General features: G+C 42.7%; 1 long non-coding RNA gene across 1 annotated transcript; it reads right to left on the bottom strand.

The window, feature by feature from the left end:
- Nucleotides 1–18,573: 18,573 nt before the first annotated feature.
- On the bottom strand, nt 18,574–24,983 carry LOC144668183 (uncharacterized). The gene is made up of 2 exons (XR_013573442.1): nt 24,283–24,983; nt 18,574–19,411 (listed from the first exon to the last, which is right to left on the bottom strand). It is a non-coding gene; the product is annotated as an uncharacterized LOC144668183 (long non-coding RNA).
- Between the last annotated feature and the right edge of the window lie 910 nt (nt 24,984–25,893).

The raw sequence follows: 25,893 nt of genomic DNA, 5'->3' as shown, positions 1-25,893 counted from the left end.
TGAAGGTCACAGCAGAAGAACATCAACTAGACATCCCTGCAGCTTGCAGGTAAAAGTCTATCTCTCTCTCTCTCTCTGTTGCTGGAGGCAAGTCAGCAAAGCCACAGTCAAAAAGGAAACAAGGCAACTCCTTCAGCTAACCTGCAGAACCCAGTGTCTCCAAACCAACTGCTCAATTGTTGAAGTCAATTGTCCATGTGATTTAAGACCCAGTGACAGTGACAGTGGAAGTCAACTCTTTATTGAATTCAATGTATGTCAAAATTGTTTTTCTGTAACTTTGTGCTAAGTATCCAGTGAAGAAAGATTCATTTACAGTATATATAAGAAAAAGTAAAACAATCTCATTTCTTTTTTGCTCCTGTCTCAAATTTTCAGGATGTATATTGTGACAGCCTTTGACCCGGAAGCAGTAACATTAAGGAAAATTTGTAATTACTTTTTGTTTTTGGAATCTATAACTGCTTTTTTTAATGTTTGAGAAAGACTTATAAGAGTTTGATTCGCTTGTAAAAGGATCAATTATAGTTTCTGATAATAAGAAATACTGGTTCATGTAACCTGTTGGCCTTTGATCTGGAAGCAGTACTAAGAGGAATGAAGTTCAAAAAGGGAGGCTGTGTGTGGCACACATGCAGACAGGAAGAGAAAGCAGACAGGAGAGCTGAAGGCAGAAAGCAATCATGTCAGAGGTCTTTCACTCCTGACCAGAGTGAAAGCTTGCTTTGAACTGCTGCCTGTAAAGAATTGATTAAGCCCTTGAGGGAAAGGGATTGGAATTTGGCTTGGAAGACCTACATTGCTGAAACTGGGGCTATACACATGGAGTGGGATTAGTGGAAAAAATCTGTAAGATAGTCTTTGTGTATCTTCTACCCCATGGATAATTTATAGTTCGTACTGACCATTATTTGCCTATTAGTTTATGTTGATTCTGATTCAGGTAAAAGTTACAAAAGTGAAATCTTGTTGGTAATTTCTTCATTTGGGGGTCATTCAGTAAATTTGGTTATTTTGGTTTATGGATCCCCATGGAGATTGTAACAATAGGCAATGAATCCCTCTATCAGCAACACTTGGGGGTTACCATGGTCCAGAAACGTAACTGGGCTAGCCTTATAAATACTGTGGTGACGAGACCAAGTCAGAGGTTGGGAATTCTGCAGTGAGTAACTCACCTCCTGGCTCACTGCAGCCTGTCCACAATTTACAACTTACCAGTCATGAGCGTGTAGGAGTTGTTTCATTTGACTGGATGAGTACAATTTCAACAACATTCAAGACGATTGTTACCATCTGTGACAAATCAGCCTGCTTGACCAGCACCTGATCCACCACTTTAAACAATCACTCTCTACATCACTGTGCAAAATGGCGGTGGTATGCACCATTACAAGATGCATTACAGCAACTCACCAAGCCTTCTTCGTCAGCGCCTTTCAAACCCACAATCTCTACACTGGAAAAGATAATTGGTGGCAGAAACGTGGGAATACCACCATCTGCAAGTTCCCCTCCAATTCGCATCATCCTGACTTGGAACAGTATCGCCATTCCATCCTATCCTCATCTTTCTGTGGTGTTTTGGGCTGGCCATAACTCACATGAAGACCCGGCTTAATCGGCCATGTGGTCACAATTTATTCATACCTCCTCACCAGAGAGGGCAGTATCCTGGTATGATCAGCTCTAAAAACATACTACAAATTTCTACCTGTTTCTGAATGCCTTATTGATACTAATTCAGTATACCAACTTGGGGTAAAAAAAAAATCCTTTTGACACCATCTTATGGGAATGTGTTTTCTTGTATGTTTGCTTTCTACAAATGAATCTAAATGTATTGTTGAAGAAATAAACAGAACATTACACATTACAAAGTCTAACCTAGGCTTTATTTTTACTCATGAGAATGGCCAAGATCTGTGACACGCTTAATCCCTCGTACAATGTGCAGATGTTACAGAATGTGATGAGACTGATATCCCAGGCTTAAAGTGTCTTAAAAGACTTTAGGACAAGTGAGAATGGTGACTGTCAATGTGAATGAATTAAAATGCACAGTTTATTATTTTACTTATTTCATTTTATTGAACAATAGAGTAAAATCCTCATTGTAATGATAGCACACACCATGAGTTCATAAATGCCCTGTAAAGCCATTAAATGACTTTTTTCCACACCCAAAAGTAGTGCACAAGCACTGGAACCCTCTTTATTTCTGACTAACCCTTTGATTCAATTATTCCAGAATTTAGATCAAAGGCTGCAGTTGAACATCAAGGACACTGTGCTGATTTTGTTAGTATACACTTGACACATAGCTTTGATTAACCCTCCCCCCTCAACACAGAGATTTCATTAACCTCTTTCATCCACACCCCAACAACACCTGCCCCCCCCACCCCCCCACTCCCCACCATAAAAAAACATTTCTAGAATGCAGTTTTGCACACTGTAATAGCTAAAAATAGCAGACAGGAATCCAAAATCACAGCATCTGCTTTGATCACATGATCCTATCCAGATGTTTAATTCCAGATGTTAGCATACTCACCTGTGTGCTAAGGACCTTGTTCTCCCTCAGATGCATGCCTGACCTACCCACCCCCCACCCCTGCTCATTCCCCAACCCCAATCACCTATGCCAATGAACTCTAAGGCTGGCACTAATCTCTGGTATTGATTGGCTATCTTTAGGACAAGAGCTGTAAATTCTCATCTGAGATCTAAGTCGATTTGTTATCAAATCACCCATCGACCGGCTGATTCATTGCCATTCAGTGGTGCTGATTTATATGCAGAATCTTAAACAGATGCAGTATGTGATACATATTTATGGTGAGTGCTGTTGGGAAGATTTATTACTGATTCTTTCATCAGGGGTGTGCATGAGTAAAGCGATGATGGCTTGTATTTCCTCTCAGCTGTCAATGCCAAACTCATTAAAAGAGGTGTGACTATTAATATACATTGTAATACTGACAGACACTAATTTATAATAGTATGGCCTGCTGTAGATTCTTGACGTGGAGATGTTTTGGGTTCCTTTTTCTTATATTGCTGCTAAATGGTGCTTCTAATCCAGGTGATCATTAGTTAGAGACTCTGAGGAATATCAGTTTATAGAGAATAACAATTCCTGTCAACTGTGGCAGCCTTCCATCTTGTAAGCTGCTGGTTTGCCCTGTGGTGGTCAACTCTTTGTTAAGCATCACCTGGTGTGGCTCAGGAGCCCCCGCATGGTAGTCCCTGTTGCCTTTGCTGCAGAGGAAGACAATGGATTGAGAAGGTGCATGATTCACTGGCACTCTGTTTTCTCTGGGCCCTCTTCTCAGTCACCTGAGCTTTTCAGTTCTACTCGCCCCTTCCAAACAGTTAGCCTCCAGAGGTCATGGTTGTCAGCGACTGTCTCACAGTTGTCAGTGTCAATGTCTGCCTTCTTTATATCTCACTTGCAGGTGTCCTTTTAGTGCAAGTTTTGATGCCCAGGAAGTCATGATCCAGTGGCCATGTCACCATACAGAAAATGTTTGTAAATCCATCTGATGAATATTACTGAGCCAGCGCAGACATCATTGGGTTAGCAATGAGTATACGTTGATAGAGTTAACATACTCCAGTACCCCTGAGTTTGTGACCTTGTTCTGCCAAGATATGCCAAGGATGTGTCTGAGGAAGCGAAAAACTGTTCAGCCTTTTCTCCTGCCTAGCATATGTTGTCCAGATCTCACCACTGTAGCGGAGTGCACTGAGGATGCAGGCTTTGGAGGCTGGTAGTCTGGTGTTCTCAGTCAGGTTGCTGTTGTTCCACATTCACTTACTCAGCTTGGACATAACAGCTGCAGCTTTCTGTTGATTTCAGCATCAAGTCACAGTTTGCTGGTGATTGTGGGGTCTAGATTTGTGAAGCTACCAACAACATCCAGCACCACATTGTCATTACTGATAGATGGCGGTATGACAACATCCTGGACATTACATTTGTCTTCCTGATGCTAATGGTCAAATCGAACTCTTTACAGACGTGAGAGAGTGTGTCCATCTACTGCTGCAGGTGCTCCTCGGTATGGAATGGTGGTGTGGCATCACCAGCCGCAGCTCTCTGATGAGGATTTATTGCACCTTTGTCTTGGATCTCAGGAGAGCAATGCTGAGAATAGAGAAGGAAGAGAATGAATAACCTGGCATGTGTTTTCAACTTTTTACTGATGCGTTTAATACTGAATATTCTTGGAAATCACCATATAAGATCCTTTATGAGTAAAATGCTATGATGATCCTGGATTGCTCTGGGGCCCCTCCAGGACACACAGGGGCAAAAATCACTTCAGATCCCTTTTACTTTGTATAGCACATACAAGGATTTTCTCTTTGGTTATTTATGGGAACTGGCCTACATTATATCTTTTATAAGGTAGGATTATCCAGGCAATAGAAACTAATGTGTTGTGACACCCAAGATCACAACGATTTATCCAATGATGAGTATCAATCGAAACATTCTGATGATTTTTTTTTTGAAATGGAACTATTGGGTGACAGAGGTTCTTGTACATATTATTGAACATTAGCAGATAGATTAACCAAAAGAAGGAATCTGATTGTCCAAGACGATGGACATTAATATGCATTAAAGTTTCCTATTCTTGGGTCAGAAGCTATATTGCACAAGTTTTAAAGACCCTCATACTGCTGCATTTTGAGCAAGAATTTGAAATTTAAATCAATTAAGTCCCATCTATCTATTTAAGCCTATAATAAATATTCCATCATGTTTAATGTTGTAATAGGGGACCCAGATCTGATTAAAACATGAGGTGTAGCTCTCTGCCCACTGGTTCAACATAAAACACGCTGAAACATTATAGGTATAATTATTATCCATTTCTTTCCATTGACCTTCTGGATCCCAGCCTGAATCATGAAATAGGTAAAGCAGGATTAAATTCCTATAGTTGAAATTGTTCCTTTCATGACATAACTCACTCCTTCCATTTCATTATGACCAACTTTTCTATTTCTTTTTAATCTTTCTGCTTAGAACACTTATTTATGTCAGCTGAGGAAGTGTAACATTTTGTTTTGCTGTTGCACATTATGGTTAAAAGATGTTTAGGATTCCTGAGTGAAGCCTCAGCGTTAACCATATCTATTGCTTAAATGAGATGGAGAGAGTAAGCGGAAGGAGGAAAAGGGACAGGGAAAGAAGAAGGAATGTTAAGATGAGTTGTAAAGGGATATTTGTTTTTATTTAAATTAGTGCTAGGTCAGCCAATGGACATTGAAGGTGTAAAAGCATTAAGATCAGTAGTGGACAAGCTTGGGTTTCATGTGAGTTGTATTATACCCACAGACCATCGTTTGGACAATCTGTATGTAGACCGTTCTGCCCCAAGAGTGTAATGCTGATGTAGGGGAGCAAATTCAGAAGCAAGTCAAAGAACCTGAGTCACAAAAGAAAATGTGTTCACTGGGAGCAGGATAAAACAGCAATAAATCAGTTCGAGATCTACACTGGCTTCATTGACATGCAATTCTCATCTGGCAAGATTATCCAAAATAATCTTGGCCTAAAGAAAACAAAAATCATTAAAACGAGAGAAAATGAAAATACATAGGATAATAATGGATAACATGCCCGAAATTACTGGGCAGGAATCTAAATAAGTGGTTCAAACTATATGATATAATAGAAAACAAAGGTTGACAAAGATATGTTAATAATCTGAACCCAATGCTGGAGTACTTTCTTAAGCAACTGCAGAGCAATAGGTATAACATACAGTCACGCGTTTTTATTTTTCTCGCCGTAGCAGTGCCTAATTGTTTCTAGATTTTGTATGGTCCAGGATCTGAAGCACTATCACAGGTACAATGGAGGAACTGCAACATAGGATGTGGCACATGAGACATAACGTTACCAGGGATATTTTTAACAGTGGATTACTGCCACCCACTACTTTATCCATTTTATAATATAGGATTTACAATTTTTGTAATTACTTAAGACCTATATATTTAATTCATTATTAACTTTACTGAAACAGCAAAAAATAAAAATGCCACCCATGCATAGGTCAGTTAAATACTTTATAATTAGAAAACACTATCCCATTTGGAACATTATTTTCTATTATAGGGAACATATTCCTTTGTTTACAGCAAAACAACAATCATTTTCATGCAGAATACATTTATCATTGCTTTACAAACAACAGAAAGCAACCACACCCACCTCCCCCCTTTCACCCCACATAACCTCAAGGACACGGTAGTCTTGCATCTGAAATATTAGGCACCACCATAAAGCTTAGGAAGTTCATTATTAAAACATTTTACAAAATCTCTTTAAACATCACTTAACGCGCTTATATAATTAGGGGCAAAGACTTTGTCAAATGAAAATAACTTGCTCCTAAATTCCAGTACCGTGTGGTACCAGCACATTTTAAGATATAACCTTCCTCTTTCACATCAAAATCTACCTGCCAAAAAAACCTATGAGAAAAAAACAAAGCGAAGCCTTTATGAGACAGTGAGAACCTAATGAGGCTCTGAGAGCTGTGCAATTAAGGCCCTGGGGACCTGGTGAGAGGCTGCACACACCTGCACCTATCAAGCAGCCTGGCCTTGAGCTTTTACAGTTGTCCTACCACAGGGAAGTCCATCATCTTCAAGTTTGTGCCAACACCTCATGTAGATCCTGGTCATCCTTTAAGACAGTTGTCTTACAGTTCAACCATAAGACTCTCCAAGCAACTGTGTGGAAAAGGCCATACGTTATAGGTGTCTTAACCAACAGAGTGCATCTAATGAAAACATTAATCAATTATGCATATTTCCTGTACAATATAACCTGCAGTGGGGAAAAAAAAAACTGCCTTTGGAAAATAAATGGTGAGGAATTGAATGGTTTATTTCATAACAGCATTTAATTTAGTTAAGAAATTAAGCTTAATGAATATTCTCCAGCAATCCAACGTTTGAAGGGTGAAATTCCTACTTTGAGGAAAGTGCAGAATACCTGGTTTTTTTTTCATAATAAATGAGCTGCTAATGAAACTTCTATCTCAAAAAATGCATATTTCAATGCCGCGTGCTCTTGTTAGTGGGCGGTTAATTACGGATAGTCCTATTTTTCATTTTAAAAAATATATTTTCACTCTACGGTGACGGAATTCCAGGGCCACAGCTTTTTTTTTTATTCACCAAGACTCACACGGCATCTAAACAAGCTGACCTGAAGTGGAAATTTCATGTTGTGACATGAAGACAGAGTTTTATGCGGGACATCAGCCAGATCATTTACAAAGTGCTGAACAGTTGACATAACATCCAGAAATTATTAACTGTGTAGCAGAACAAGCGGAACGTGAGATAAAATCTTCCAATGCGAAGATCAACGTGTACTGCTATTCTTCTAGCCTGCTGTCTCATACCACAGAAATCACATTCAGCAATCCTTACATCCCGAAAAAGAAACACGGAAAAGTGCTTTTTCTTTCTAATTACATCTTGGAAGGAAGAAAGCTGATCCATTTTTTTTTCCAAATCGAGGAAGCTGCAGATTTTATATTATTTGAACTTAATTACACTCTTCACTTAAAACAAAATGATGGAGATTTGGAGAATTTGCTTCAGAAGCCATGTTACCTGTGCAAAGATTACACTGAAGTGCTCAGGCTAATTACTGAAAAGATAATAGTGACATGACTTACAGTTACTTTACTATATGAAAAATCATTTGCTATTTTTCAGCTTAATTAGATAATGTAATTGTTGACAGTTAATATGTTTGTGTTTCCTTTAACTTCCTCAACAAAGGACATGGGAAAAATTAATTTCTGTTTCTAATAGGAGATGATGCACACTAAGCAGTTAAAATGGCCATTGAGCATAATATCCAGATGATACTTTTAGTGCTGATGCTAAAATATCCACTTTCAGGCCACTAATACCAATTTTAACCATGAAACATGACAAGAAAGGGTGATTGAGAGAGTTTCGAAAATATCCCTTTAACTTTTACAATAATGTGGCAATTCAGTAGAAGCCGTCTCTCCTTTTTAAGGCTGCAAGAATGGTAGATATTTATGATTAATTAGTTGTAACAAAAAGAATCCCACTCTTATTGCTGCTTTCTTTTGTAGCTCTTCGCCCAGATGTCATTTTCATCCAGTCTGACAGCATCTGCGGAGAGGAATACAGTTAACGTTTCGAGTCTGTATGACTCTTCATCAGAACTGAGTTATACGGACTCGAAACATTAACTGTGTTCCTCTCCGCAGATGCTGTCAGGTCTGCTGAGTTTTTCCAGGTATTTTTATTTTTGTTTTTGTTTTGGATTTCCAGCTTCCGCAACTTTTTGCTTTTATCTTAGTGTCATTTTCATCCAGCAGTTTGACTTTGGGTATCTGCAAAAATCTGCAAAGCTAGGGGCAGAATTTTCCCGTTGGCTTGTGGGGCCAGGCCCTGCACGCCCACAAGTAAAATGATGCGCGGTGATGTCAGGCGAGTGTCCTGACGTCTCCGCGCGCCATCGCAATATTTCGTTGGACGGGCACGCGTTGATCTCCGACGCGCGCCCGCCATTAATTAATCGGCCACTTAAGGCACTTGAGGCACCAATCAATGGCGATTTTTCGGCGCCCGTGCAATCTTCAGGTCGGCATACGGGCGCAATGGGCAGGCAGGTAGGAGACACTTGTATAAACCTCATTCACGGGTGGGATAAAAGGGCTCAGTGGGGTTGCGAGTGCGCTCTGTCAAGTATTGATGTTTCAAAGTTACTGATACTTGCCTGTGTGATTTGTAAAACTTCAAAACGCATACCAGCTGCTTTGTCTGGGCTCACAACCGTCAGGTCAGCACTCTGCAGTGAGGAATCTTTTTTGGGCCTGTAGGTTTCTGGAAGCCTTCCCTTAGCCTGGGAATGGGAGTTGTGCTCTCCACTGGAGGCACCTCCTCTGAGGAGGAAGTGGGGGCTAGAAGGGGGAGGAGGCCAGGAGTGCACATTCAGCCTCCGGTGGGGGGGCACCTTTGGGACATCAGGTGCAAGCACAAGGGGTGCAGGACCAAGAGGTAGACCAAGGTGGAAGGGGCCACAGAAGGCACCACTATCCTGCTGCCAGGGTTTACAGGTGGCGAAGCAGCTATCTCAATATGTCTGAGGTGCAGTGCCGAAGGAGGCTCCGTCTCTCAAGGGAGACAGTCAGCTATATCTGTCAGATGATTGGGCCTGAGATCTCCCCTAACTGTGTGGGTGGACACCCCATGCCAGCGGCTCTGAAGGTCACAGCTGCCCTCAACTTCTATGCCTCTGGCTCCTTGCAGGGGTCGGTGGGTGATCTTTGCGGTGTCTCCCAATCAGCTGTCCACACTTGTGTCAAGAAGGTTACAGATGCTCTGTTCAGGCGTGCATTGACCTTCATCCACTTCCATTCGGACCAGGCAAGCCAGACACAGCGAGCCAGAGGCTTCGTGGCCATTGCTGGCTTCCCCCGCGTCCAGGGTGCTATAGACTGTACACATGTGGCCATCAAGGCACCAGCAGGTGAGCCCGGTGCCTTCGTCAACAGGAAGGGATTCCACTCCATGAACGTGCAGATAGTGTGTGATCACAGGATGCTGATTCTACAAGTCTGTACAAGGTACCCAGGCAGCTCCCACGACGCCTACATCCTCAGACACTCCTAGGTGCCGGGGCTCTTCAGTGCTCCAGCCCGGCTGGATAGTTGGCTGCTGGGTGACAAGGGCTATACCCTCAGAAGGTGGCTCATGACGCCTCTCCACCATCCAAGAACAGAAGCTGAGCAGCGGTACAATAGGAGCCACGGCACCACAAGGGCTGTGGTGGAAAGAGCTATTGGTCTTCTCAAGATGCGGTTCCGATGCCTGGACCGCTCAGGGGGCGCACTCCAGTACCCCCCAGATCATATGTCGCTGAAAGTGGTTGTATGCTGCGCTCTCCACAATCTTGCGCTGGAAAGTGGGGACGCTGTGGACGATGAAGACGTGGATGCATTGGCTGCGGCTGCACACAAAGAGTCCAGCAGTGAGTCTGAGGATGAGCACACACAGGGAAATGCTGAGGGGGTAGGCGCTGATCCGGGCATACTCCAGGGAGGCAGAGACACCTGGGAGGCTTTAATCCAACGAGCCTTCAAGTAGCACACCACATATGGACTTCCAGGACAAGCCTGCGCTGTAGGCTCTATATTTGAGTCCTATGTGTAAAATATGCCTGGTTAGGAACGTTAACTAAGGTCTTTGTTAATAAAGATGAATGCCGCACACTCGGCCGCATTTACTGCACCTGCTGCATCGCAGACGACTCCAGAGACACATCATCAGGCACCGACTGAGCATGTGCCTGGTCCCCTGTAGTCCTCCGACTGCTGGCTCCATGGGCACTCTCTGTCTCTGCCAGCTCCCCCAGTGACTGTGAAGTGCCCTCACCGCTGTGCCCCGGGACACTAGTCGATGTTCTAATTCCCAACGAGGCGCTAGTATCTGCGTTGGTGCCTGCCTGGCAGAGATGGTGTGACGCTGGTGAGACTTCAGGCCCCTCAGGTGTGAGAGGGGGCCTCTGCTGCTCCTCCTCCCGGCCCTGCTCCACTGATGCTGAAAGGAAGAACAAGGACATTGGATCAGTTACCGTGGAGACAATGTCAATCTGCATTCCTGTCTCCCGGATCATTATGCGCACATCCTTCCATAAGCAATGGTCAAGTCCTGTTGCAAACTTCAGCACTGCCATGGCTGTTGGGAGAACAATGGTGACCTCACTGCTGGGCAAACATACCTGGTCGTGGCACCCCAGCCTCACCAACACTGGTGGACCTGGGCGCATGGTACCTCTCCAAATCTAGGGCCTCCTGGTGGAAGCGGCTGAGAATCGCTAACTATGCCGGCCCTCCGCCAGTCCTCACCTGCTCGGTGGCATTATGTGCATTCTTCTCCTGGAAAGGAGAGAAGAGCATTGATTAGTGCTAATTGTACCTGGACTCTCTTCGCAGATGGCTCACCCTAACCAGAATGGGACATTACAAGGCTCCAGTGCCACCTAGGCCCGTCCCCACCCTCCTCACCCCACCCCCTTGGCCAAATTCTGCCTACATCATATTAGGCACCACACAGTCTAACCTTCCATAACAAGGAGGCGCAAGCACGTTGAGCGCGGAGTGCAGCAAATCAATCGGTGCCAACGCCACCTTGAAGCTCCCTGCCCAGCATCTCATCAGCCTGACTTTGGCATGACCTGGAGTTCCAGCACTGCGCCCAGGTGCAGCTCCTCCAGGTTGCCCCCAAAACAGTTATGTGGGTCTCAGTGTACCACATGCTGCGAGGGCAGAGCCCGTCTCTTCACCACTCTCTTAGGGTGACCTTAGCATGGGCAATATCTGCTGGCCCACCCAGTGAAGGACACATGCTGTCAATGATTCAATGCTGTCACTACACTCAGACTTGGGGGGTGGAGGGGGCACCAGGGGGGAAAGCCGACCTGCTGGGTTACACGACCAATGCCAACAATGGGTACTCGCCCTTCCTGAGTGCAACAAATCGTTGAGGCGCTTGCGATACTGGGTCCAGGTGCATCGCACCACATCGCGGGAGCTCACCACCTCCGCCACCTCCTCCCAGGCACGTTTGGTCATGTTGGGGGGGGTCTCCTCCTCTCGTCCTGGGGCACGGGCACCTCCTGCCGTGCTGCCACCTCCTCGAGGAGGGCAGCAAGGCAATTGTTGGAAAAAGGAGGGGCACAGTACCCCCCTGCCCTACCCTCCTGCCTGGCCTGCTCACCAACAGCGCTCTGGGGAGCCCTTTCACTGGCCATGATTCACAGCCTTTGAAAGGCTGCAGCAACTTATTAAAACAGGCGGCCGGGTCGCCATTGGACCCGGTGGTCATTGCAGTCCCGCCGCCGCCGCCCACCCACTCCCGCTGTCCTCGGGAGCTGCGATTCACGCTGGGCAGGCCAATTAAGGCCCATCCACATAAAATGGCGGCGCGGACCTGAGCGCGGACGGCGATCGGGTCCACGCCCACCTGCACCCACTCCCACTCCGCCATCCCGCCAGCCAGAAAATTCTGCCCTCAGGCTCATAAACATAACGTAGCTGCTAATAATTCCAATGGGAAATTCAGGAGAACCTCTTTACCCAGGGAGTGTTTAGAATGTGGAACTTGGAGTAGTTGTGGCAAACAGCATTGATGCTTAAGAGGAAGCAAGGGAAGAGCATGAGAAAGGAGTAGAAGTATATGCAGTCAGGATAGATGAATTCAGACTGGAAGAGGCTTATGTGGAGCATAAACATCAGCACACAATGACCAACTAGCCTGTTGGCATTCGAACCCAGGTTAATTCTATGTCATTTTTATGCTTCTTCAACCTATCATTGCACAAAGGGTCAGATCAAAATGTCAATATTTTGCACACCTGAGGAAGTTACATTGAAATTTCTCCCTGGAAATAGTTAAGACTTATCCAACAGGATGATCAGCATGTCAACCCTTTGCCAGGATTTGAACCTATAAGGAACACATACTATACAAGAAATATTTCTCCCACCATCTTCTTGCTCTGATTAATTACCATGATTATGAGTCTGATGAATGTTTACTTATATTTAGACAGTAGTATGTTTACACATAACATATTGTTCTTTGCATTATTGCGAAAATGCAGTTTTATGTTTTGCAGTGTAATCGGTATTTTTAGCTATTTGCTCTCCCGCTTTGGGTCACTCAGGGTCATGTGTCTTCATCAATGCCATTTCATGTAGCCCATCTCCAATCAGTACCAAAATGGTTTAAACTGATTTATTCACCACTGATTTATGCAAAAGGGGGTGCCACAGCGGCACAGTGGTTAGTGCTGATGCCTCAAAGCTCCAGGAACCCAGGTTCAATTCTGACCTCAGATGTCTCTCTGTGTGGAGTTTCCATGTTCTCCCTGTGTCCATGTGGGTTTCCACTGGGTGCTTCAATTTCCTTCCACCGTACAAAGACATGCTGCTTAGGTGGATTGGCTGTGGTAAATTGCCCATTAGTGCATGTGAGTATATGCCCTGTGGATGTGTCCCATCCTGGGTGTAGTCTGCCTTGCACCCATTGCCTGTCAAGATAAGGTCCAACTCCCCATGACCCTGAATTAGACAAAGTGGTTCTGGAAAAGTAAGAGAAAGATTTATGCAAAAGATACCAACAGATGACACTGAGAATAAAAGGGACAAGCTTCAGAAAGTTTCTGACTTGCTGTATATTTTTGTTGTTGTTTTTACAGTCAGGTCATAGGTTTGACAAAAGAAGATTATTTTATTCATAATGTTTGCACATATTATCTCAGCAACATGACTGGGCACAGATTTAAGGTTTTGGGCAGCAGATACACGGAGATGTGAGGAAGGCTTTTTAGACGCAGTGAGTGGCAATGACCTGAAACTCGTTGACCAAAGGATGGTGGAAATAGAGACAATCAATGATTTCAAAAGGAAATTTGTTGGGTACTTGAGGTAAATGAACTTGCGGAGTTACAGGGATAGAACGGGGGTAATGGCACTGAAGGGATTGCTCCACAGACAGCCACATGGACTTGATGGACCGAATGGACTCCTTCTGTGCCTTCATGGCGATTAGGGTTAATGATACCACATCGGTGATAGGATCTTGTTCATGGGGCTCCCCCCATGAGTGAACATGACAGAAAACAATAGGAAATGCCTGGAGATGGAAGGGAAATGGAGAAGTATAAACAGTGGATAGACAATCACTGCATGACAACAGGACGTGCATAAACCTGCTGGTCAGTGGGTAGTAGAAGCAACCATTCACTGACCTGGAAAACAAAGGAAAGTGGCACAAATCCAGTTATTGAATGTGATCTTCCTTTTTGGAAAATGCGAAGAAAAGAATAACTGAAATAGACTCAGTTCACAAAGAAACTTTTGCACGGGATTCTACTGCAAAATTTCAAATACGTTTTGAAACAGAGTCAATTTGGTACATTTACATAGGGTGCACCTTCTGCCCAGAGATCACCATAATTATCTTGTTGGATCAAAAGCACAGTTGAAAATAGACAAACCTTGACAGACGTCTCTTGTGGTGGGTAGAGTGAAAGGCACTTGTGGCCAAACAGACTTTAAGAATCAAACCGTTCATTTCTATGGCCTTTGCACCAACAGGTTATGTGCTTCCTGTTGTCAGAGAGTGACTGTCTATCCACTGTTTATACTTCTGTATTTCCCTTCTATCTCCAGGCATTTCTTATTGTTTTCCATCATGAGAGTTCCATGCACAAGATCCTATCACTGATGTGGCAATGTTAACCCTAATACATGTCAAAGTCATTAAGGCACAAGAGGAATCCATTCGGTCCATCGAGTCCTTACAGCTGTCCATTGAGCAATTCCATTACCCTTGGTCAATCGCCATAAGTCTGCAAGGTTTTTTTTTCTAAAAATATACTTTATTCATACAATTTGTAAAAGTACACTGCAAAACATTTCAATTTAAAAATTACAGAAAGTGCCATAAGACACGACTTGTCTCCAAACAGTGTGTTCCACCCTTAGGTGCATCTATGCAATTTTTATTTACCTCAAGCACCCACTAAATTTCCTTTTGAAATAATTGATTGTCTCCACTTCCACCCTGCTTGTCGGCAACGAATTTCAGGTCATTGCCACTCCCTGTGTCTAAAAGTTCTTACCCACATGCCCATGTACCTGTTCCTCAAAACGTAAACCTGTGTCCCAGTCCTTGCACTATCACATAATGGGAATGACTTTTCTTTGTTTACCTTATCTAAATCTGTCATAATCTTGTACATCTTTATCAGGTCTTCCCTCTGCCTCCTTTACTCCAAGGAGGACAACCAACTTCTTCAACCCAACCTTGTAGCTAAATTCCCTCATCCCTGCAACCATTCTGTTAAACCCAAGGCCTTATTTTCTAAATCCAGCTCAGGATTTTGTTCATTTTGTTTCTTCGCTGCATATCTTTGCCCATAAAAAGGTTTATTTCTCCATCTCCAAGCTTGCCCATTGGATTAGCTCAGTCCTTAAACAACCTGAAACAAGCACAACGCTTATTGTTACAACCAGAATCAAACGTATGACAAACCTATACCATGTTTGAAATGGTAAAAATAGGCCCTAAAAGCCACCTCCTGCATTTTTTTTTCAGGAGATGCATAGCATTTGTGAAAAAAATAGTTATTTTTCCTGTTTTGCTGGACACTCCAATGAAAATCTCACCCGCTTCTTCTGACTCTTTGCTCTTTGCCAAAGTTGATGTTCCCTTAATAATACTAAATAATAAGGTCAATTCGTAAACAGGATCATACTATAACATGGTTTTAATATAGACCCAGAAACTACATTGTACCATGATAGTGTATGGACACTTAATATTTTGTCCAATATTTAACTCATGTTGACCTCAAATCATGACATTTATAGCGTGGAAGGAGATCATTTGCTCACCCTGCCTGCGTTGGCTTCCTGAGCTATCTACCCTGTCCATTCCTCATACTCTTTCAGATTAGCATAGTGATTATGTTACAGGGCGAGTAATTCAGAAGCCTGACCGAATGTCTAGAGACATGAGTACAAATTCCCACCAAGGCAGCTGGGGAACTTAAACTCATTCTGGGATTAAAAAGCAAGTGACAGTAATGATGACTCGAACAAAAACCCACCTGGGTTCACCAATGTGTTTAGGGAAGGAAATCTGCTATCATTACCTGATCTGGCCTTTATATATAACTCCAGAACACTTAACTGCCTTCTGAACTGCCTCAGCAAGCCATTAAGTTGTCAAGAAGGCAACTCATCATCACCTTCTCAAGGGCAATTAGGGATGGGCAATAAATGCTGGCTTTGTCAGTGATGCCCTCACCCCATGAATTAATGATAAAACAAATTTTCATTTGTGCTTTAATAGTTAGTATGGGCAGGCTCAATGGGCCGGAAGCTGACCGCTGCCTGCGATCGAGGCTGGGCCGCGATTTCACGCTGGTGGGGCAATTAAGGCCCACCCAGCGTGAAATGCGTGCTGCAGCGCTCAGTGCTGCCTGTGCGGGGTGGGGGGTGGGTGGAGGAGGGCAAACGGGGCGAGCAGGGAACTTGGTGCATGTACGCTGGAAAGGCTGCCTGAGGCCTGCTCTGCGAAGAGTCCTGAAAAACAAAAATAAAGACTTTTTAAATGTTAAAAAAACATGTCCCCTCATGTGACCCTGTCAATAACATGAGCAGGGACATATTATGAATGAGACGCTAAAGTTTTTTATTTTATTTTTATTTGCTGTTGGAAACCTCATCCCGCCCGTGGATGAGGTTTCCTAAAAAGTGCAAAGGCCGCTTGGACTTTTCGCCCGCCCACCTTCTAATTGTCGGCGGGCGAGCTGCTGATTCCCGCGCGTGCCCGCCGACCAAACCGTGCGTTGAAGTCCGGACGCTCGCCCGAGGTCATCGCGTTTCATTTCAGGTTTAAGCGGGTTGGGCGAAGGAAAATTCTGTCCTATGTATCCTGTTTCCACCACTGTTTCTGGAGGATAATTTCTGGCCAGAATTTTCGGCTCGGCGAGCGGGGGCGGGGCTCGCTCACTGAGGTGCGTAAAATGATGCGGGTTGACGTCGGGCGTGCGTCCTGACGTCACCGCCCGTCATTTAGCTTTTCAGTTCGGCGGGCACACAGCCGACTCGCCTGCCGAACAGTCAAAGGCCTATTAAGGCCACTTAAAAACTAATTAAACTAATAAACTGAGTTGCCCGTCCAACCCTAAGGTCGGCGGGGGGGCAGGCGAAGAGCCCAGGCGGCCTTTGCATTTTTCATGGAACCTCATCCACGGGGTGGGATGAGGTTTCATGAAGTATTTAAAAATTGAATACATTTTTTCAATTAAAAATTAATCGACATGTGCCTCAGGGAGATTTCTGTGCTCTTTTACGCGCATGCCCTGACTCAAGGAACCCACCCCCCGCCCGCCTCCGGGCGCACGTCACGCTGGGCGGGCCTTAATGGGCCCACCCACGTAAAACAGTGGCACACACCTGATCAGGAGCGCCGATAGGGTCCGTGTCTGCCCCCACCCACACCTGCACAACCCCTCCCAACCGGGGAAAAATTCTCTGCATATGTCTATAAACTATCCGAGTGCAGAAAAAAATCTCTTAACCACTAAAATTTGTTAACTTTGTGATGAATTTAAATTTATGCCCTTTAGTTACCAACTCACTGACCCGTGAAAATGGTATTTTTTTCTGTTTATCCTATCAAAACTCTTCATAACTTTGAATGTCTCCATCAGATCTTCTGCTAACCCTCTCTGTTCTGGTGAAAAGAGCCAAGTTTCACTAGTCCCAACTTTCCTGATTATTTGAATTGTGCCCAAAACCTCAACTGAAATAAACTTTGGAAAGAAGCTTTGTAGAAACACCTTCCACACTCACACACTCCAAATTTGAATTTTTTTGTTAAGGGGGAGGCTGGCCTCAGCATTTTGATTGGCCGTGCGCTGTACTACACCACCTCTTGCTGGAAACCACAGAATCACACAGTGCAGAAGAGGCCCTTCAGCCCATCGAGTCTGCACCGACACATGAGAAACACCTGACCTACCTACCTAATCCCATTTACCAGCACTTGGCCCATAGCCTTGAATGTTATGATGTGCCAAGTGCTCATCCAGGTACTTTTTAAAGGATGTGAGGCAACCCGCCTCCACCACCCTCCCAGGCAGCGCATTCCAGACCGTCACCACCCTCTGGGTAAAAAAGTTTTTCCTCACATCCCCCCTAAACCTCCTGCCCCTCACCTTGAACTTATGTCCCCTTGTGACTGACCCTTCAAGTAAGGGGAACAGCTGTTCCCTATCCACCCTGCCCATGCCCCTCATAATCTTGTACACCTCGATCAGGTCGCCCCTCAGTCTTCTCTGTTCCAACGAAAACAACCCAAGTCTATCCAACCTCTCTTCATAACTTAAATGTTTTGCCCCAGGCAACACCCTGGTGAGAAGTTGAGATCCTGAAGGGAACAGTCGGAAGATTGCTGGCCTCGGTTGCATCAGGTGGGTTATCGGGTATAACTTCAAGGGGGCAGCGGTTTTATTTGTTGGCCGTGCATCACGGAGCGCGGTTATGAAATACATGCTGCAGTAAGCGCTGCGATTACTGGCGCAGGATGGGGCGGCCCCCAGCAGTCCACTGGGAAAGGCAGGCGAGGCGTTTGGGCACCTTCACTCAGCTCACCCCTCTCCAGCTGTACCCTCCCCCATTTGCTGGGCGATGGCGGGGCAGCGCTGACAGGGCTGATGAAGAAGTTTGCAGACCGGGTGGACCCGCCCTCCCAGCTGCAGGACGAAGTGTGTCGACAGGCAAACTGAAAGGGGAAAGAATGAGAAGGAAAGTTTTTTTTAAAAAAAGGAAACAATGCAACGAGTATCACAATTCCTCCTCACCTAATTACACTCCCACGCATCCTTTACGATTTCCTTGATTTTAATTGTTTTGATTTCCCTTCTAAATAATGCACGTAGCTCATAAAATGCACATCAGGGCTTAGTTTTATATATTTAACATCATTTATTTCCTTCCCAGGTTTAAACAAGGTTGTGATAGAAAACGTATGGGGAACAACAATTTACATATTATATAGCTTTTTTTTCTTAAGATGTCCAGTTTTGTGACAGAAAGATAAACACTTGTATGATATCAACTCCATTCAACTTTCTTTTACCCTCCGCATGATGAAAGCAATTCCCCCTCCCGACCAGAGCTCTTGTTCAAATCAAGACTGTGAACAATAGATTGACATCAATGTGTTCTATCTGGTGCATCTAATGAGATAAAGTGGGCAGATCAGCTCCACTGGTTAGTCATTCAAACCGGGAGGAAGGAGTGAGGAAAAAAAATACAATGGTTTTTTTCAATATCAGAGTAAGTGATGTGTATCTCAGCCTCCCTGTGAAGGCTGACGGGAGCCTTCAAACTGCTGAATATTGTTTCTTAACACAGCCCATCCTGTGCTATTATGCCTGCTGACAGCTGATTGGGAGAGGGCTCCTTACTCTCTTAGAATGTGCAGCCAACCATTCCATTAACCCTCGAGGTTCCACATGAAATCCCCCCTTTAGATAAATTCATACTCAACAAATGTGATTAGCTTTACAGCCCTACTGCTTCTAATGTATAAAGGCAGGACATCCATGATCAATGAGGGCCGCAGTTGTCTTCTTTTAAAGTCGGGTGCAATAGCCAGGGCCTGTGAAGATGTAACAAGCAGCAGCCCTTTTTGAAGATGACAAGCCAAGCTTGACAACCTAATCCTTCAGCTTCAGTTGCTGTCTTAGTTAGTGGCCGCTTTTAGAAAAGTCAGAAGTGCTGGCTTCCAATGGTTCTGCCTGCAAAAACAAGGAATATTAAAATTAATCCCTTCATTTGAAATTTTGTAAATCCTAATTTATTGTAATTGATATCCAATTGACTATATATTAAAAAAAAAATCAAACAGCCACAGACATGCTACAAATATATAACATATAAAAAAATGTGTGCGGCATGATTGTTCATTCATCGTTATTGGCTAATAACGGACGCCTACAAGATTCCGTGAGCATCCCTGTTGTGACATTTCATAAAATACACATCTACATTACCGCAAGCTGCACCCAAAACAGGATTATCTGAGCACTAACTTCTAGTATCTGTTTCAGTCCTAGGCCCAGGTACATGCAGACTATATCTCCGCTTCAGCAGACTTCAGTCTATTACAAGGGGCTATTTAGGAGGTTTTAATTTCTAAGCTGTGCAGCAGTCATCTAAACAATCAAAAAGATCTCGAGACAACAGGGCAGGTCATTTCCATTACAGATCTCTGACACTTACAGCATTATGCTGCTCGGGCAATGGACGGAATCTTGGGACATTTCTCAACAACTGCCTCGCAAAGTGGCCAAGAAATGTTTACTAGTGAGAATTTAAATGAGTTCTCCATTCTACTATATGTCATTTTCCCACAGTTATATGATTTGGACTTGTTGCTGTTGACACTGAGTTGCGCAGAATGTGGAGAGAAAAAAAAGGAGTGAAAGAATTCTTTTCAACTCTTTTCATGTTTCACTCATTTCGCCTTGGCACCACTTTAGCCTCTTTATGTTACACGATCAGTTGGAATTTGCACAGGAGGAGTTGAAGGAATGCATAGGTTCCCTGGGAGAAGAAACTACAAACATGCTTTAGACCAGATGTATAATGTTATATGGTCAAACAGTCAAACACAAAAGCTTAAAAACAAAGCTGTGAATTAGGGAGAAGCATTCAAAGAAATGTTTTCAAAACAGCCCAGCTGAGAGCTTGGATGCCTCTCCTGAGACTAAATGCTTAAAAAGGAACCAGAGAAAGAAAGAAAAAGCCCATTTTGCTAATTAGGTGAGGCTTTGGCTACTGAATTTAGCATCTACTTTTCATCAAGGGCTGGTTTGTGAAGCTAAAAATATGCTTAGAGACTTATAAAAGGAAACCTATAGAGGATCAATTTTAAAGAAAAAAGGTAGATGATACAGGCATCTGGGTTACATCAAGGTCTGCATAAACCTTTTATACTTTTAAACAAGCAGAAAGAAACATGGAAATCCTATCTGTTAAAACACAACTTTCTTCAACATAACACAAAGCCTGTTTTCTAAAAAAAAAACGGTGCAAATTTGTATTTTTGAAGATTGGAATCAAGCAGTTTTAAATTGGATCAAATATATTGTGCATTTTTAAAGATTTAACGAATGCTTAATTTGTGAAGGTAATATTGATTAAATTTGTTAAAACCGTTTACAGTGTTTAAACTGAAAACGTTCAGAGTGAACGTTTAAATCTATTTCTGCTTTTAAAAATAATGAGATTGAGAAAGGTTTCATGCCCTTAGGGTCGTGTTATTTGGATTATTTTACATATTAAAAGTAGCAAAGAAACAGACATGGGGATGAGGCACAGATTTTACTTTATTTCAAAACAAAATTTTTTAAAAAACCAAACGAAGGTTGAAACCTGTGATTCTGTGTCATTGTCAAACTTGGTCAGCAACAGCAAAACAATCTTGAAACTTTCTTCCCAGAACTTTTTTTTATGAAATAGCAATAATGGGTATACACTTCAGAAAGACAATAATGGTCAAGAAACAGTGGATACAAAGGGGGAACACTGAAACAGACAATCTCAGCCTCCCTGATGTACCGGAGAAAGTGCTTCCGTGATGAAGGGAATATTAACGAGTTACTGGTTATCTTCAGTGACACAATTTTGTTTTGAAGGTTGAAGATACAGAACATTTGGTGATGATTTACAAGTCAGCATTGTCCTCATCAGTAAGGAGCTTCCTCTTACAAGATTGGCAGTGCTCGGTGGGGTAGGGGGAGGGAATGCGGGGTTGGGGGTTAAGTTTCTGTGTCTTTCCAATCTGAGATTTATTCAGTAGCAACACTGAGCAATGTGCCTGATGCTTAACACTGTTAAAAGTAACATTCCCTCTTTTGATAAGAATGTAAAATGGAAATCAACATAAGTAGTCTGAAGTTATAAAGCAAAATAAACTCTAATGAGATGTCTATTCATCTGTCAACAGATGAGGATTCAGTGTACTAACTGTACTGAAACAAACATTCCGTAAAATACACTTTCAAATTTTGATTGAAGGATTAATTTTATTCCTTTATCATAGCAATGAAAACAGACAAACTGAAGGTTGGTTTAAAAAAAAAAGGCGCCATATCATTCAATAGAAAATTTAGAGAACGTTGAACTGTCACAGGATGACCACAGTCCAATTGCTTAATCATGTTGTCATGTTGTATCTTACCTACATTACCAATTTTTAAATATTTTCTAAGTAACTGATTCTTATCAGCCTATATCTGTTTTCCAAAACATGTCTTTAACGATCACATCTTATTTCATGAAGTAGGCTTAAAGGGGGATGTCATCTGATCCTTAACTTCTTAACCCCATTCGAAAATGTTGTTAAGTTAACCAGTTTCCAAAACTGCTTGACCTGAATATTGCGTGAGTGACCTGAGAGGGATCCATACATAACATGTTTCACATTGGTTTTACCGTGACTTATGTTATTAAAGTTCCATCGCCCTGCTTTAAGCGCTGACAAAATTGTACATGTTTTTAAATATAATAGTGTAAAAACAAATAGTGCAAAACACACCTGTGGTTTGTCACAGGGATTATGAAATAGTGAAGCAAAACCTGAGGGGTTTGTGGGTTTATACGTGGAGCTTGGTGAGAGGGCTCCCATATGTGGAAATGTGAGAGGCCTGTGATGTGTTAAAGGGGATGTAGTGTGGATTGGATGTTGGATTGCTCTGCCATACTATAATAAAGAATATTGAAAAGGGAGATACTGCAGCTTTCAGGAAAAGCAGAGTCATAACAATTAGAGAAAATTAAATGTGAGGAGGGAAATAGCAACCATCTGAACACTATCACTTAAAAATACCTCTATTGATGAAAATGGGACAATGACATCTTTTGGCTTAAGTTTGCCTGACTTGAAATGTTTTATCTCACTTTTAAAATATAAAGCATCTGTCAATCTGACAGTCAGCATACTTAATCCATCGGCCTGCTTGAAACAATGAATCACTGTTTGGCTTTAGATGGAGGCACTGAAAGAGAGCACAATTTCCACTGATAGGGTCGACTGTGAAATCACTCAGGAATGATTCATAAAGGGAGACCACTCTGGTCGAAAAATCCAGATTCCTCTATCAACTTGCCCGCAGTTCTGGGTTTAAAGAGAGAGGGGGACAGTGAAAGAGAGGTTTGTAAGGAGTAACTAAGATCAATGAAGTAACCAGTCTGCTAACATGCAATCATTCTGTTAAATAGCTCCTCAAACTGCCTGTGTCAGGCAGACAAGAATATAGAAGACATTCTTTTTTTTGGGGTGGTACAGAAGAGCAGAGCAGGGGGCCCCACAACCAGAACCTCTGTGAGTAACTGGTTGTCAAGTGCACCCATTGAGAAATGATGAGGTCAGCAGATCTGAGGGGTTAGCACCATATGCTTCAAATCCAGGCGAGTACTGGCGTGACCTCCATAACCATGTGGAGGGGGGTGTGGGGGTGGGGGTGGGGGTGGGGGTGGGGAATGCTGTTTAAAGGAAATGCGCTAGGACAGGGAAAGGAGATGCAAGGGAAGACATGTTGCAAAAAAATGTAACAGTCCAGCCAAAGAAAATAGTCGAACCTGCATATCTTTAATTATTGGCCGACTGTATTGAGCCTGGACCTACAAAGGCACAACTTGAATGCAGCAATGCTTTTGCCAGTGTTGTAGTTCAACACTTTATTTCTAATACATAGCTTTACTTAAAGGGCTTATTACTTTATAATGTGACAAGTTTAATTTTACATTTGTAGCAGCTTTTCATGACACCATTTGATTTGAACTGAATTCGACAGTTAACTATTTCTGGTCTGGACTGGTAATAATGGCAGTATCTTCGCAGGCATCTGTTCTGGTGATGTTTTCCTCCATAATCTGGGTGGGAAGGAAGAAGGGGAGTGGAGTGTTCCAGTGGGAACACACGATGGGACAGTGATGTAGGGGAAGTCTTCTCTTGCCAGCGGGGATCAATCGAGGAAAAGGGAAAATACATTACCGGGAAAGGAAAATTTCAAACAGGCTAATGGTGAGAATCATAGCCACTTGTACCCACTATGGTCACCCACCAATCCCATTGGGACACAAAGAGTCATTTTCCCTGAAAGCAAGAAAAAAACAACTTTTAAATGCTCTCAACATCCTGAGGGAAAGTCATTTCTAATGTAAACACAGCTTCAATTGGCAATGTTGCTGCACAGGACTTGAACTCAACTGTGCCGATGATCTAAGGCTCCATTCACATTATATCTATTTGACCGACATTCTGGGGTCAAACAGCAGCTTGTCCATAGGATATAGGGAACCACTTTCCAAAGTAAATGGGGCTTTGACTGAGGCAAAAGATGCCACACTGCACCTCGGACAAGACCTACTGGAAAACCTTTAGAAGGGTTACAACAAATTAAACAAGAGATAGAAGGCCGAATTGACACTCTTCAGATTCTGGCTATTGCGAATTTGCCTCTGTGATAATGTCAGGCAAAACATTCCCTGAAATTCACCACAGTAAATTTAAAATTGGAACGGAGCCCAGCACTGAGGGACCGTAAACAACAAAAACTTGTAACTAACTTTTTGGTCCTTTGATTTATATTTAGTTACTCACCTTTTTCCTCCAAGAATTGTATTTCCTCTGCATCTTCCAAACTACACAAGTGTTTTCCCATCATAAACAGAACTGTTTTATTATCAACCGTGAATACAAATACTTCTGAATGAGAGAAATACGAGGGAATCAGAACCCAAGTCTTTGCTTATGTTGCCCATCAAGCAAGCAACAAAAAGCGTGACCTTGTATATTTACAGTTCATGATGCTGCCATATTTCTCAAGGGGTTAATTATGCTGTGTTGTGGAAATGCATAAATCCGTCAGGTGAATGTCTCCATCCAGGGCTCGGGCGTGAGGAGCAGCAGGAAACAGGATACTTCTATTGCAAAACAAGACCCTCTACTTCAAATTAACTGCTGCCAGTATTATATTTGCGCATCGTAATGGAAACAAACAAATGGCTAATCATGAAGATCAAGTCAAGGCATCGAGGTTGTGTGCTTGTGGCCTGCTCCCCCTGGTGGATAGAAACTAACCTGGAGGCACTTTGAGGAATGAACAACCACATTTCAACACACCATCTCACACTGCACAATTATAGGAGAGAATTGTGTACGAATGCTTTTAGTTTAGTAACAGGATACAAACAGGGGTTCAAAACGAGAAATAATTAAAAATTTGCCTCAGGATTTTGGTGTGCTCAAAATGCATCACATTTTTTCCTTTTCTCCAATTCTTTCTCATTGCTTCTATAGATGGCAATTTATGTGACAACAGTTGTTACCAATGTAAAGCATGCGCGATAAAAAGTGTGTGACAGTGTTCACCCTGAGAGAGTATTCAACATTGAAAGGATGGTGATATCAGCCTTTAAAAAGTACAGAATTTAAGTTTAATTTTCATTGCTATGCTTCCCATGTCTCATTGTTCTCATTTCTGTTAAGGATAGAAGATTTACCACAGATCTCTTGAAACAGATCTGCATAATAGTGTTGTTATTTAGCAGAAAACTATATAAAAAATCACTTCATTGATAAGGTAGTCTTATTATAAAAATGTATTAATTAAAAACGTAAAATTTCCAGTATTGTATCGAAGCTCCCAAAAAGACTAGCTTCTTATTAATGGTCTATGTTTGCTACCAGGACAAATGTTTCTTAAGCTAGATTCTTCTTGGCACAGCCACAAATGATCTGCAATTAGCAACAGGTTTAAGCTCATTATTGCAGTGCTTTACGATTTGTAAAAGACGTGTCAATCTGCTTCTAAATGCACAAATTCAACTGTACATTAAAAGTTTAAAATAAACACTGACATTTGCCATTTCTATAATATAAGAATTTTAGACCGTTTCCTTGAAAACATTATTGAGCTGAAATATTATGGGACAAAATTGTAAAAGGAAGTCAGTCTTTTAAACTAACGTTAGATTCCGCCATAGTACGTACCACCCCAGTATGAATATATAAAGATGAGGAGGACATTCAGGTCCTTCACCCTGCTCTTGTTCAGTTAGATTATGGTTAATTTTCACTTCAACTCCATTTTACCCATGTTCTTCACTTTCCTAGACACTCGTACTTAACAAAAATCTATCAATCTCTGTTTTGTAAGTTCCAACATCTACAGACTTTTGAGGAAAAAATTTGTATGTAAGGTCATTCCTG

The sequence above is a fragment of the Cetorhinus maximus genome, chromosome 26, assembly GCF_964194155.1.
Source record: "Cetorhinus maximus chromosome 26, sCetMax3.hap1.1, whole genome shotgun sequence".
NCBI classification, from domain to species: Eukaryota; Metazoa; Chordata; class Chondrichthyes; order Lamniformes; family Cetorhinidae; genus Cetorhinus; species Cetorhinus maximus.
Note: the sequence above shows the minus strand (reverse complement) of the source record. Positions and strands in the feature narration are given on the sequence as shown.